This window comes from Electrophorus electricus, chromosome 1, assembly GCF_041902795.1.
Source record: "Electrophorus electricus isolate QZ-2024a chromosome 1, ASM4190279v1, whole genome shotgun sequence".
In the NCBI taxonomy this organism is placed as follows: Eukaryota; Metazoa; Chordata; class Actinopteri; order Gymnotiformes; family Gymnotidae; genus Electrophorus; species Electrophorus electricus.
The window spans coordinates 39,075,042-39,089,505 of NC_137497.1; the positions used below are offsets into that span (position 1 = coordinate 39,075,042).

Sequence of the window (14,464 nt, forward strand, 5' to 3'; positions counted from 1 at the left end):
GTAAGGTCACAGAACCACACACACACACACACACACAGACACACACACAGCTTTTTGCAGAGACCAGTGTGTTCCTAATGATTGGAATAAACCTTTGCCAGGAGAGCCCTTCACTGTGGCTCAATTAAGGGAAAAACGCCAGTGGACTTAACCATGCTGTGGTGAGGAAGCATGCTGGATCTGCTTCAGATGCACTGATGAAATAAGCTCTACTCATTATATCATTCCTGTGTCCATGAACATTGGAGAAATTTGGTTGGCAGGTATGTAACGGACCCCAGACTTCACTTGCATCAGTCAGGCATATGATATATGTTGAACATCGTATTTTTGAGATCTGTTAAAATGAGTTATCTTCAAAGACCTTTCAGCATAACATCTACAGGATGTGGCAAAGAAACTGCGACGCTTGCGGCAGTGATGTTCAGCTGGTTTTGTGGTGTAAACTTGTTCTCCATGTTTTGGAAATATTTAATGTGGTAATGTTTATGGTTTTTGCTGTTTTAGCCTTTTAAAAGTATTATACCTTATAACAAATGAGAACCATAGATAGCTTTAAGAGCAGGTAAACAGGCACGTAGCTGTTAAGCTAGTAGCTATAACCCATGATCCTAAAAGCTTTTACCCCAAACAACCATCTAAGACTGAGCCTTAAATCCTCTACACTGGCACCACAGTGGATGTTGTCTTTACAGAATATCCAACTGAATATTACTGAGTGGATGTGCCTAACCTAGCTCTCTCTCTCTCTCTCTCTCTCTCTCTCTCTCTCTCTCTCTCTCTCTCTCTCTCTCTCTCTCTCTCTCTCTCTCTCTCTCTCTCTCTCTCTCTCTCTCTCTCTCTCTCTCTCTCTCTCTCTCTCTCTCTCTCTCTCTCTCTCAGAGCCATGATGTTAGCTATTCTCCCCAGGTTCTGGATCACTGCTCCAGCAGGTATGTTGGACTATCAAAGTCCATCTCTGCAAGTCTCCCACTTTGCTGCCTGCTTTTGTTCTGCCAGGGCCACTCTCCCGGGGCACAGCAGAACTGCAGCCCTGGGTGCTGCTCATGGCTCACGGCTACACAGAGGCACTCTGCTGGGGAATGGATGCTTTAAAATTGAACTGAGCTTATGACTAAAAGGAAAAAAGACTCAGGAAAAGGGGTAGTAAGGGTTTAGTGTGAGGCAAAAAAATCGCTACTGTGGGGCGGGGGGAGTGTGGGAGGAGAGGTTTTGGGAGTTAAACATGGTCATTAGAATTCCAGGCCTTTCTTCTCTTTCTTAACTCAATTCTCCAATTCTCTTTTAAAAAGACTATGCAATCACACACACACAGACACACAGGTCTCATATTTAGTTTTGTTTTTTTCCCATAACCAAAGCTACATGCTGTTGTGCTATGCCTGCAAAAAGATACACATGCCAAAAGATACCTCAGATACACATGCCAAAAGATACCTCAGATACACATGCCAAAAGTAATCTGTGCTTGAAAGTATTCATAGATATAAACACACGCATTACCAACCAATACTCCATGCAGTCTCTCTTTACATGAACAAACCTCTGGAGTATCTTCACAGTGATCATACTCACATACATCGAAATACACTAATTTCTTTCTTTCTTTTTCTCTCTCTCTCTCTCTCTCTCTCTCTCTCTCTCTCTCTCTCATTCTCTCTCTCTCTCATTCTCTCTCTCTCTCACTCACACACACACACACACACACACACACACACGTTTTTCACCGTGGAGACCCCCAGCTCAAAGCCTGTGGGATGATTTGATTTGCAGTGATATCTGAAAACGGCCTCGTCATGCTAACGAGATTAGAGAGAGTGCCTGTCTGTTTCCTGCACCATGAATTTGGTGCCTGATTAAAACCAGCTCTGCTCTGGAGCAAGCCTCGGCCACCGGGACCGTTGCCAGGTAACTAGATGTGACTCCTCCTTGATAGGACCACATCAGCGAAGGGCTAAAATTGCAACACATTATCACATGCATCTCTCTCTCTCTCTCTCTCTCTCTCTCTCTCTCTCTCTCTCTCACACACACACACACAGACACAACATACACACTTGACCAACAAATGACTCCCAACTATCAGTTCTTAGCCTTCCTTAACCCTCCAAAGTTTAAGGGTTTTTTTCTGTTTGCATATTTTCTTAAATTCACTTTAAATTAAGAAATCAAAATGCCTCTAGTATGTTGTATGGGCTATAAAATAACTGGTCTCTGAGCCTGCTTGTTCATACACCCCATAACTACAATGCCCAAGTCTAGTTTTGTCTTCATCTGTCTTTTTTTTTAAAGGGTGGAGTTGCAGACTGAGTGGAAATTCTCCATGTCTGAAAAATGTACACAAGCAGAGCTTCAGTGACAATTCAATGTATGCAAAAGTACCCAAACTTCCCTGTTTTCACTGGAAAAGTTCCATATTAATGCTTCATTCCAATTCTGCATTTATTCAATTGGATTATGTATGCATGGGAGCTCTAATGAGGATTTAAAAATGCAATTATTGCTTAAGCAAAAAATGCGACTTTTTGATAAATGTTTCTATTAGCTAATAAATGGAAAATCAACAGACTTAGAAAGCTGCTTTATCCAGGGCTCAAAATTAGCCCATCAATCATTTGAGAGTTTGTTAACTATTCTTCCCCACCACCCCTATCACTGGAGGTCTATGTATGAGGAAGAGAGGGGGCTTAGGGGCAAACGACAGCTGATTATTCAGGCTAAAGTTGAAAACAGAATAGAATAGCATAGAATAGAATAGAAACTTGCTCAGGACAAAAATAAACACATGGACATTGATTACTGTTTATAGCTATAAAGCCTGAGGCCAGAATTTTGGGGGTACAGGTCAGCTGGAGGAGATTTCAATGAGGCAAATAAGGACCTTTGGGCTCAAGTGTCTCTAGATGCTTGTGTATATTTGATGAGCTGACTGATTGCACTGTGATGTTTAGAAGAGAGAGGCATACATGTGTCCACTCACTGCAGGGAAAGCCACCTGAACAGACTTTATTACTGCATTATTGACCTGTTATTGGCCTCAATCTTATTTTCTTTGATGTAGCACAAACAGAGATTTGTGTAGGTACCATCAAAAATAAATAAATAAGCAAACATCTGGAGACAGCTATACTGGGACAATACACAGCTGCAGCATTACATTTAAACCTTAAGGTGCATTAGTAACATATGAGAAATGTGTTTAATGTCTATTAGTTTATCAACATGGTGCTACAAACACTGCTAGAGATAATATTTTAATAAATGACAATGCCATTTGCATTTATTTACTGGAAGCTCAGAATACATCATTTTTTTTCCTGAGAAATTCAAAAATAGCAATCATTTGAACCTTTGAAAATCTATTTCAGTTAAGCATAGAATAATATAACTTTTTATGTGACGGTGGGGAAAAATCGTGTTATATTTTTGTTCATGCTCCAATTTAAGAATGGAAGACGCTGGAGGCCATTTGTGAATTATTGAATTTAAAATCATTTTAAAAATGGCAGCTGGCACGAGACAGCTTGTGCTCCTTCTTTAGACTACATTTAAGCACCAACCTGATATTAATGTCAAACATGAACGTGAGCAGGAGCTTGACAAGCACCTTTTACGAAAACACAGATTGAGACCAACAAGCAACACCGATAAACTCCCGTCACATATGCAAGGTGTTGGTTAATCCAAATTCTTGCCTGAGATTGCTATCAGGAAATCTGATTTCAAGCCAAGGCTACATCGGAAAGGCGCGCTGCTCTGTGTCGCGGTCGGACGGTGAAGGCTTTGATTTCCCCAACCCCTGTAGCACTGCCACGTCACGTCTGGCGCTCGGCTAGCACAAGTCCCTAATTGGAGGCCCCTGAATTGTGTTTTATTTTGCTTCCGAGTTTTGAAATATAATCAGTTTGCCTAATTTTATTGCGTTTCCTAATGATGCTTGCCCTGAGCAATTGTACTGTGTAAGCCTTAGCAAACGGCGCGTGTCAGCTAGCGAGATTAATCTTGATTACTTTAGCCCTTGATGAAGTAGTGTACAATAATACTCTAATTGGGGAATATTGCAGCATAAAAGGTGATAGATAGACAGTGCGATAGATGTTCAAATTCCACTGGTAATTGTCATACTATTCATGCGATTAGTGCAAATATGGTTCAACAGTCTAAGAGGTTGAAGCACAAACGCAAACAAGTAAACACTGATTAATGACCTACTCCACTGATTACCTAGTTATTTTGGTACACGCACGAGGTTGGCATGGAGCCTGGATTTATAAAGACGACACATATAAGTAGCTAACAGTCCCAAAGGGCACACGCTAACATGCTAATCACGCTAAACTTGCGACAGCAGTGTAAATGGCCAATATTACTACACAACTGTTCAAGGAAGATTTGCGCTAACAAGCCTGATTGATATGCACGCTAAAGGGCTTGGGTACCTGCTATGATTTCAGCATAACACGAGACTTAATGCACTATATTGTAGTGGTTTATGAGTTCGGGAGAAGTAACACATGTCCGTATTAACGTGGTGGGACCACTCCTGCTTCCACAAGAACATTGTCGTGGAGGTGCTGTACATGAGAGGACGCAAAGCGACGTGTGCTTTCATTAGTGCTGACTTCTCATTTTGCTATGTTACACTCTCTCATTCTGGGGTATCCTGATCACACCAGACTTTGTGTGTGTGTGTGTGTATGTCTGCGCTGCACACTCTTAGGGCATGGCATTAGGTTAGTATTACTAATGTTTTTCATGTTAGTAGTTTAATTGCTAGCAGGCTGGAGCTTAAACTTGTCAGTTTGAGCAGAACTCTGACGCATCCTGTTCTCTGGCAGCGTGACCATGCCCGTGTGTTACTATGGTGAAACCTCAGTGAAGATATTGGACAGAAGATGTCTCATTATGGTTGTGATAAATGAATACATAAACAAATGAACAACAACAACAACAAAAAAGGACATTTGCTTTTGCTCTGCCGCTGTTGCTCTAGCGAGTGTGTGTCGGGCCGGCTCCGCCCTCTCTGGAAATACACCAGTTTGTCAGTGTGCTGACACAGAGTCGAATCCATTATGTTCTTCTGAGTTTATTCCCCTGATTTAGAGCAGCAAAGTCTGGTCCGGGATGCTCTCCAAGGTTGCTGTCAGGATGAATTTTATGTCCTTGGCTGCTGCATCTTTCTGCAAGCCTGTCACATCCACTCAGCACCAGCCAGTGCTCCAGCTAGGACTACTGCCTTGCTGGGTATCACTGGAATATTGATACAGCCCAAATGAGAGGGGGGGGGGGGGCTAGGTTTTTCACCTTTTTCACCCCCACTATTTTCTGCTCTTTGCTATTAATGCATGAATTGTAGCAGCACTCTGATGATACCAAGCATTTTAATTAGTGATTTTTACAGCCTCATCCTCTCATTAAATTAATTATTAATTAAGCAAAAATATAGGCATGTTTAATGCCTCAATTATCCAAGAGAGGTTTTATGGTGCTTCAGCTCTGGATTGTGAAAGAGGAGTGAGGATGTTAAAGCTGACCCTTCTCTCGCTCACTTTCTCTCTCAGTCTCTCTCTCTCTCTTGCTCTCTCTTCTTTTCATTCTGTCTTTCTCTTTCTGTGTCGGCTGCCAGCTGAATACATTACATGCTGCATGCATGCATACTTCCACGGTGACATTTACCTGAATTAAAGTGTTTCGGATCAACTGGATGGAAAGAGAGTGCATATATAATGGTGAAGGTTGCACATATAAAGTAACATTTCTCTTAGCCAGTGAGTGGTATGTTATTGCCATAATCCAACATATTTGTGGAAATGGCCTTTAAAAATGAGACTATCGTGCTGCTCTCTCCATATTCTAGACTGCGTTTAGCACGGAGCACTAGCGCGCCGCTCATTTTCCCTAGTAGGCTACTAGTGCAGAAAGGTTCCGTAATTAGGATTTCTCCGGGATTTTGCAGAATTCCTGTTAGCAGTACAGTGAAAATGTAAATTCTCAAAACTGGTCCTCTGAATGGTAATTGTCAGACTGTCATTGTATTTCATTCTTATCACTATTATTTCACACTGCAAAAAAACAAGTCAGCATACTACTGTACCACAAAGAAAGATAACATAGCTATAAAAATAGCTATTTTATATATAATAATGAGGAGCTATATTATAAGGGATTTAGAACATGAGCCCAAACTATATTAACCTAAATATCAACATATTGAACATTAGTGCATTGATTTTGCTATAAACATAATGTAGGTGGATGATGGTGGTGTGAGTTGGAATGATGAGACACAGAGTTGATTATCTGTGAAAACACATGGGAATGAGACTGTCTAATTATTTTCCTTTAGTGATGCCAGTGTTTTCACAAAGCTTTGGATTAGCTGTTTAATGTGCAGTTTACAAAGGATTGTCAACGCCTCACTGTACATGATACTGCAAAGCTAAAAACAGTCCATACAGACGTCAGACGTGAGCTTACATAGCCCTCACTTATAGATGCATTATTTACATTTGCCCTAAATATTATTAGCCATAATACTCTGTATATTGACATTGTGCACTTGCCAAATATCAATCATAATTTTATATACCTGCCCATTTAGTGCGTGAGTGGCCAAAACATTGTGCTTACCACACAATTTTTGTAACATTAGAGGAGTAATCAATTTGTAATTACAAAAGCGAGATTTCATTACGTTGTGTAGCAGATACATTAGCAGTCACCTTTCCTTCTTATCTTTCCCTGAGAACTAATAAGAGTATGTTCCCAACCGGTTTACAGGAAGAATGTCTCTTCAATGCCTAACCTTCCCCCAGACTCCTCTGCCTGCCCTCTGTGGTGTCAAACTTCTTACTGCCGCTTGTCCATAGCAGTAAGAGGTGGCAGAAATGCAAAACTATTTTCAATAATTGATTCTGTACTTTAATTGAGCAGCATGAGTGAATGACATAGCTCATTAGCTCACTCATTAGTTAATTATCGGAGAAGTAGGACAAGTCAATAAAAGTGAAGGCAGTAAATTTCAGTGCTAATTAGCAGCGTTCCCTTGGAGACATATTTAAAGGCAGATTAGTTACCTGAATGTCCCACGACGAAGAGGGTGGAAGGAACAGACAAGAGCACGGTAAGGTTAGCCTCTCATCATCATTAAAACTAGAATGACAATACTTACAGCCCTATTAAATAAGCCTGCCTAAGGAGAATGCCTCTGAGAGCTTGTAAACAGTGCCAAGTAGATGGATGATAGACAAGCAAGGTGAATGAGTGCTCGCTATGGCAACAGGCCTGCGGAATGGCAAAGACCCAAAAAATGAACACAATTAACACAGTTAATTAATATGCATTATATTACTTGTCTGATGTGCAGATCAAGGAAGTTAGCCTTGATCAGATTTCTGTAAAGTCTTTATACAACTTTGTGCGTACTGTTCATTCCATTGTTGAATAGTATGATTGCTTCGGTAATGTCCGAATGGCATGGGCTATTCAGTCACTGAAAGTGATCTATCTCACCAACCACCGCTTGCTGTGTTTTGGGTTTAATGTGTTAATAACATCCTTTTTGATAAATGATGCCATGCTGAAAAACTGCTAATGTGAATGTGCCTTCCTTACAGGATACATCACACACACACACACACACACAGAGTGATGTACAGGCAGAGGACTAATACACACATGCACCCACAAACGCGCACACACACACACACACACACACAGATGAAATGAATGTCACAAACCCGTCTTTTGACATGCAAATCGGCCAATGAGATACTTAACACCTGACATAGACCATGACTGTGTTATTCATTCTTCTTTTTTTAATCAACTCCCCTTCTTTTCTCTCCTCTCTCCCTCTCTCCCTCGCTCAGCTGTTGTGATCCGCTGAGGCGAGAGCAGTCTGGCAGGTCTCGGCGAGGCCTCAGCCATGTGTCGCCGTGCAGGAAGCAGCAGAAGGTTGCCTTTATTTACTCTTTGCGGCCACGCCGTGTCATCTGTTTAATCATGTGGCTAATGGACAACACAGGCTCGCCTCACGCACCGCGCCTCACAATAGACCGCCATTCACACGGAACACAATGGGACGTTTAAGTCATTGCACGCGTCTGAGGGCCTGATATTGTGTCTCTTTTGTTGAAGCTCTCCTCAGAGACCTGGCCCCTTCCTCCCGCGCAGAAACAAGCATATGCTTCGCACTCCCTGGGTTAAGGAGCTTCGTGCAGCTGGACGCGGAGCTCCGGACGGGCTGAATCAAAGCGCCCGTTTCCCATGATTAATTCAAACGGTTAATGCCGCATTATCGCGGTTTCGGATATAAAATTACCAAGACAAATATGTACTCCGCTGAATAATTAATCACTCACAAGCTGAATTATGCAGGAGGCCGTACAACAGGAGGCTCGGCGCTCGGGCTAATCCTCTTTCTAGCTGGGGCTCGCGCAGGAACCACCGACCTCTGCCCCTGCCGCTTTCCCTCTCTTTGGTCCCCATTAGAGAGAAAAGGATTTTGGTAATGGTGTCTTAACCAGCCTGATCGTCAAGCAGCCTCCAATACTCCAATACCAGCTGCTGTTCACCCACTTCAGTCGAGTGCATAACATCCTTGATTGTGTCTTTATCCTGTAGAATTATATTAATGAATACATAAAAGTGAAACTCTCTCTGTTTTTTTTTTTTCTCCCCAGCTCCTGTTTCTTTAAAAGATTAAGAAGGGTCATTAAGGACACGCAGAGGTTCGTTACGCCATTATGGGCCCTGAATTAATCAACAGGGACGCCATTTAATGACGTACTTTGCCTGGCAGATTATGCGTGTACTTGTTAATTACCATGTGGTTAACTACAGTGCACCTATGAAGTTCCTTTTGGTATTTGGCTGGAAGTTTTACTGCGACTAAGCACGCTTTTCTTTCCTTCTGGAAGCAAATTAAAGGGCATTAAAGACACAGCTGTGGAGATCGTGACGACGAAGGCCATCAGTGTCGCCATGGCGAGCAACGGAACCCCAGGCAGGCCCACTCCGCTTACATTAAGACCCCGAACGTTCACCAGAATTTCACCGCATGTCCACATTTGATTTGATTCCCACGAACGTGTGGCCATTGCGAAGGGGAAAAAAAAAGGCTGGAGTCGTTCAAAACAAACAGCGCTGAGCGACTTCCATTTCCTCCGAAAGACGAAGAAGAAGAAGGGAAAGACGAGGGAGGAGGCAGAGGTCGTGAGGAGGAGAAGGGACACGTGGTCCTAACACGTTTGGTATTAGGGGCAGTAACGGGGCAGAGGAAGGTCAACAAAGGTTCCTCCTTCTATTGTAGGGTGTCATTTGTCAGGCAGAGGGAGCGTGGGTGAATGCTGGGCCACTAGCCTGAGGGGACAGGTCGTGGGTGTGAGGACCTAGGTCTGATAATGGGGTTAAAGTCTGATGGTTATCAGGAAAAGGCCTGAGAAGTTTAATTCTTCTCCCCCACCTCCTTAAATAGCAATTGGTATTAAGGGTCAACCAGCAGCAACAGATACCACAGTGAATAGGCAGGGCCCTGAATGGTAATTCTAAATTTCAGTAGCATTTATGAACTGTCATGCCTTACTAATCGCATGATTGAGTGAGTTATTTTTTTAAGATTAGCCCTCATTATGCATTTGAAAGATATAAACGTCATAGGAACAATAGTTTTTATATGATGCTTATATCTCATTTTTAACGTCCACTCACAAAATCTACAGAGAGACACATTTCTGATTCTGTATTTAGAATCAAATACCACTAATAAATAAATAAATACAGACCATAATGAAGCCTTTTGGAAAATAAACAAATCAAAGATGCTGGTTCCTCTGTTAGCGGTAAGCTATGATACTTGAGAAATATCAAATCTACATCAGTCATTTACACTACAGACTAATTTCTTGTTATGCTTCAATTGCCTTTGAGGTATTGTCCTCTATGAGGTCCTAATGCAGGTTTTTTGCAGCAATCTTGCATATGCGAAGAGAGTTCCCCAAAACACCCAGAGCCTCCACTTTAGCAACATATGTCTTCAAATGATCTATAAATGGAATAATTGCCCACAGACCAGTATGTCCAGGATTTCATTTTGTGAGGTCTTGAAACATTTGGGAAGGCAGTCAAATACAGTGTGTCATATGTGCATCTGTGAACCTCGCAGTTTCAAAATGATATATTTGGACACTTGTAAAGATGTGCGAGTGTGCCCACAGGCTCCTGCTGGAGCCTTGTGGAGAGGACGTCTGCCAGTAAAGACCCAATCAGAAAAATAGAGTCCAAACGTGTCACTTTGCGATGCATAGGGATTTGTTTGAAAAAGAACTAGATGTATTTATAGTGGTTCTAAATCAAAACAGGTACATTTGATTAGCCACTGTTAATTGCTTTCGGGCATTGATTGCTACTTTTGCAGAAATATCAGAGATCTTAGTAGTTGTGAATGCAATTTCCTAGAATGTGAGCTATGCTAGGCTCTTCTTCAGGAATTCAAGAATTCCCCCCCATTCCAACCCTTTGTGTGGGAACAACAGTGGATCAGTCCCCCGCCATATCATCCCTCCCCGTGGCCGACTCCTTTGGAGGATGACAGTCCTTTGATAATTTTCTTCACTCATACAGGCTAGCTTAGAGCTGCTTGTGAAAGGCCTTTTGGAGAAAAAGAACGGGCCGCGTATGGTTATTTGTGGGACTTCCCTTCCCCCAGTATGTTGTACCAATCTCATTAAAAAGGCCCTTTGTTTTGCCACTTTCTAAGCTCTGATCTCTGGATTAGCACAAGTCAAGAGGCCGAGACAGTTTGAAAAAGCCTGCGTGCCACAAAGTGGGGACTTGTTCCCCTGTCTCCGTAACCCCCCTCTTTTGCCTGGCCTCTTCTGAGAGAGTGAGAGGGAAAAAAGAATGAGGAGCAGAGAGGGTCACACACTGGAGAGATATCGTGAGAACTTAATGAAAGTTTTATAACTCTTGAAATGTTTATGACCCCTGCGCTTGGCAGCTTGTCTGCCGGATGAGGGGAGGCTGGCGGGATGTCAGTCGGCTCGGAGCTGGTTGAGAGCTAGGTCAAGTGCTCTTGCGTCGGCCATGTCATCTAGACCTGCATGGCCGTCATTCCTCACAACTGCCATTTATGTCCTGTGTCTCAGAATTCCAGTGAGCAAGAGCAATTTCATAGGATGGAGTTGAAACAGAAATTGTTGCTGTTAAATTCATGACTTTGTTAAATCCAAATCTTTACTGTTCACGGCTTTCCGTACAAATGCTCATGCCAGTTCTCATAAATGTGTGACCATGTTGGATCTGGGGAATAGAGATAAATACCTATATACATTTCAGACAGCATTGTATTCCAATTATTTTATTCGTTCTGTTACTTATTTTATCATCCGACATGTTCATTGTTCATTAAATCTTTTTTGCTGATGCAACAGGATCGCACATAAGTCACCTGTTTACTAGCACTCTACAGTGCACTACAGTGCACTGTGTATTGGTGTAAATTTCGGCTAAGTCATAAACGTAAGTTGGTTTTTCAATAGGATACTATATATAGATTTTCTATATAGATAATATAGAAAGTATAATGCTCACCTGCTGGAAACGAGTGTGGTTATTAGTGCAGCCAATCACAGCATGTGACAGGCGTTATTGAATTACCTTTACCAGGGAGACCACTGAGGATCCATCTTAGCAGCACGGAGGGCCCGTCATCAGGAACCCAACCGAAATCGCAGCCTGTCTGAAACAAATGACAGAATCTATCGCTCCAGGCCTGCTTTCTCTCTCTCCTTCTCCCTCTCCCTCTCCCCCGCCCCGCCCCCCAAACAGCTACGGCTCTAAACGCTGTCCACAAAATATGATCAAACCCACAGCATAATAGAATTCATAAACATGCCTAAATACAATTTGGTGAAATGTATTTCAGGAAGAGACAATCATTTACAACTTCTGAGAGGGATTTAGAATAAGTATGTTTGTATGCAAATCCGCAACACGTTTTTTATGTACTCTGCTCTTGCAGTTCATGAAAGCGCATTAGATTTATGGCATTGCGTGTGCATAATTGTGTGTGAGTGTATGAGTGTGTGTGTGTGTGTGTGTGTGTGTGTGTGTGTGTGTGTGTGTGTGTGTGTGTGCGTGTGTGTGTATGCGTGCAAGCAGGGTGGGGGGGCAGAAGAGTGTGGATTTATATTGAGAGCTTTCAGAGCTTTAACTAGGAGGGAAGGAGCTGCATTTTCACGCCTCTGACTCTCAAAAGCAATCCCATTGGATTTAAAGACAGGGGCCAAAACCATGCCAGAGCTGTCCCAGCTTCTGCCATCAGACATATTCTCCTGGCATTAACTCCCTCCCTCAAAGGGCCATGGAAACAAAGCAGCAACGAAGATACCGGCAGCCACCCCCAAAACTCTGCAGGCCCTGCTTGCTTGAAGGATCTTGCACTGGAGATAATGAAATATTTCAGGGTTTTAATTTTGGTCAAAAATGAGTTAACCCATTTTATTAGCATCATACAGGATGATGTCATGCACGTTTAGCGATTTGAAATTTTTTGAATATTGGAAGTTGCAGAGAGGGCAACATGGATGCTGTGTGCAAATTTCTGCTTAACATAGTTTTACAGCCAAGCAATTTTTAGGTTCTTATCAAACCCCCCCAGTTAAGACACAATGAAATGTGAACAGTGCTCTATAAAGACACACCAGTTGTTAGAAGAGCAGATAAAAGAAGGGGGCAAAGAGAAACCAGACTATTCACTGCCTTAGAGTTGGCATAATCTAAACATTCGAGAGTTTAATGTTATGAAATCCCATTTACAAACTCATTTATTACCAATAAAGGGAAGCGAAACACCTGCTTCATGCTCCTTAAACTCTGAATGGGCAGCGGTTCAGGTCTGTCTCTACTTCCTCCCTCCCTCCGAGGAGCCATTTCCCTCAATGTGGCATGAATTTGGGCGTCTGTGACAGTGGCCTCCATCCCGTTCCTCTGACCCCGCGCTGGCAGCTTTGGGAAGTGGAGTTCAAAGGCGCTTCCCGCGGTTCGCATAAACCACACTCAACTGGCTCGGAGAGGAAACTCAATTTGCAGGGAGCTCCGGCGCATACTTTTTATAAGGGAACTTTCAGTCATTAGACAAGAGTGGCGAGTCTGCAGTAGACACAGCGACTGCTCCCCCTAAAAATCCTCTAATGAGGGGGGGGGGGGGGGGATAGGGAGGGAAAGGGGAGACACAGCCAAGCTCCCGCGCGCTTTAGCGGCCTGTCTCACGCTCGCCAAGGCAAGTGGGCCGCAGCTGAACCCCTCGTCCATGGAAATGTGCTTAGGCGTGGTTACAGTGGAAAACTAGCCAAAAGATGCTGAATCAAATTAAGCCGGAGTGTTTGTGCTAGAAGACAGCGGTCGTCAGAAGGGAAGAGGGCACGCCATCACTGTGCGTTACAGAAACATACCCTAAGCTTGTCAAAGGCGGTTTATTTCAACTGGATTTTCAGACGGAATCAATGTCACAAAAATACAAATAAAAAATTTTTAAAGACAAAACCTTCAAATAATTTTGAAAACCTGTCCTGTGCATGCATGCTCAAGAACCAGCATTTTAAGTTGCATTTGTTTCTCGACATATAATCATTCTGATATGAAATCTTTTAACTATTTTTTTTTCTGTTGAAACCATACATTATTGCTTTTAACATCATCATAACTGTAATGAGTCCCGCACTCTCAATGTGTGTCTTAAATCATTAATCACTGACACTCCTCTCTCTTTTTATAATTTTATTGATTGCCCTTTGACACCAGCGTTGAACTTTAACCTCCAGTGCCCCGCTTTATCCGACACCCCCTCACGCTTTTCCTCATCTTCTGCTGCTGTAGGTCCTGTACTCTTTCATCCTGCGCTCCCTCTCTCCTCCCTCTCTCCTTCTCTTCTCCCACCACGCATATTGCAGATTAATGACAGCTAATAATGTCTGATGTTCTTGGACATTGGCCGATAATGAGATGAATTCCCGACGGGTTGCCAGGTGTCACCACTAACAAATTCTCCTCTGCAATGTGCAATTAGCTTGGGCAAGAGAAAGCAGCAGCACTGTGTGTCAGCAAGGGGCCCCGCCAAATCTGAGGAAACAGAAGAAAAATAACCCTGTGGACAGAGGGACTGTGGCAGGAGAGGACGAAGCGAAAGGGGGATATGGATAGGTTACCTTTATGGTAATATTATTCCATAACAGGCTGCTGGCAGGATTTCATTACGTCTCAGCCAACGTTGAAATATTTTCCACAAAATGTCAGCATATGCAAATGAGGCAGGCTTCTCATTCGCGTGTCATGTTTTGCTGAAAGTTGTCCCAGCCTCTCACTCTCTCTCTCTCTCACTCTCTCTCTGTCTCTCTCTCTCTCTCACTCCCCCTTCCCTCTCCATTCCCACAGATTCCGAATATTCACTCCCAAAAATACTACA

General features: G+C 42.8%; 1 long non-coding RNA gene across 1 annotated transcript; it reads left to right on the forward strand.

The window, feature by feature from the left end:
- Positions 1–201: 201 nt before the first annotated feature.
- Positions 202–7,950, forward strand: LOC145657514 (uncharacterized). The gene is made up of 3 exons (XR_014123253.1): positions 202–263; positions 883–932; positions 7,872–7,950. It is a non-coding gene; the product is annotated as an uncharacterized LOC145657514 (long non-coding RNA).
- The last annotated feature ends 6,514 nt before the right edge of the window (positions 7,951–14,464 follow it).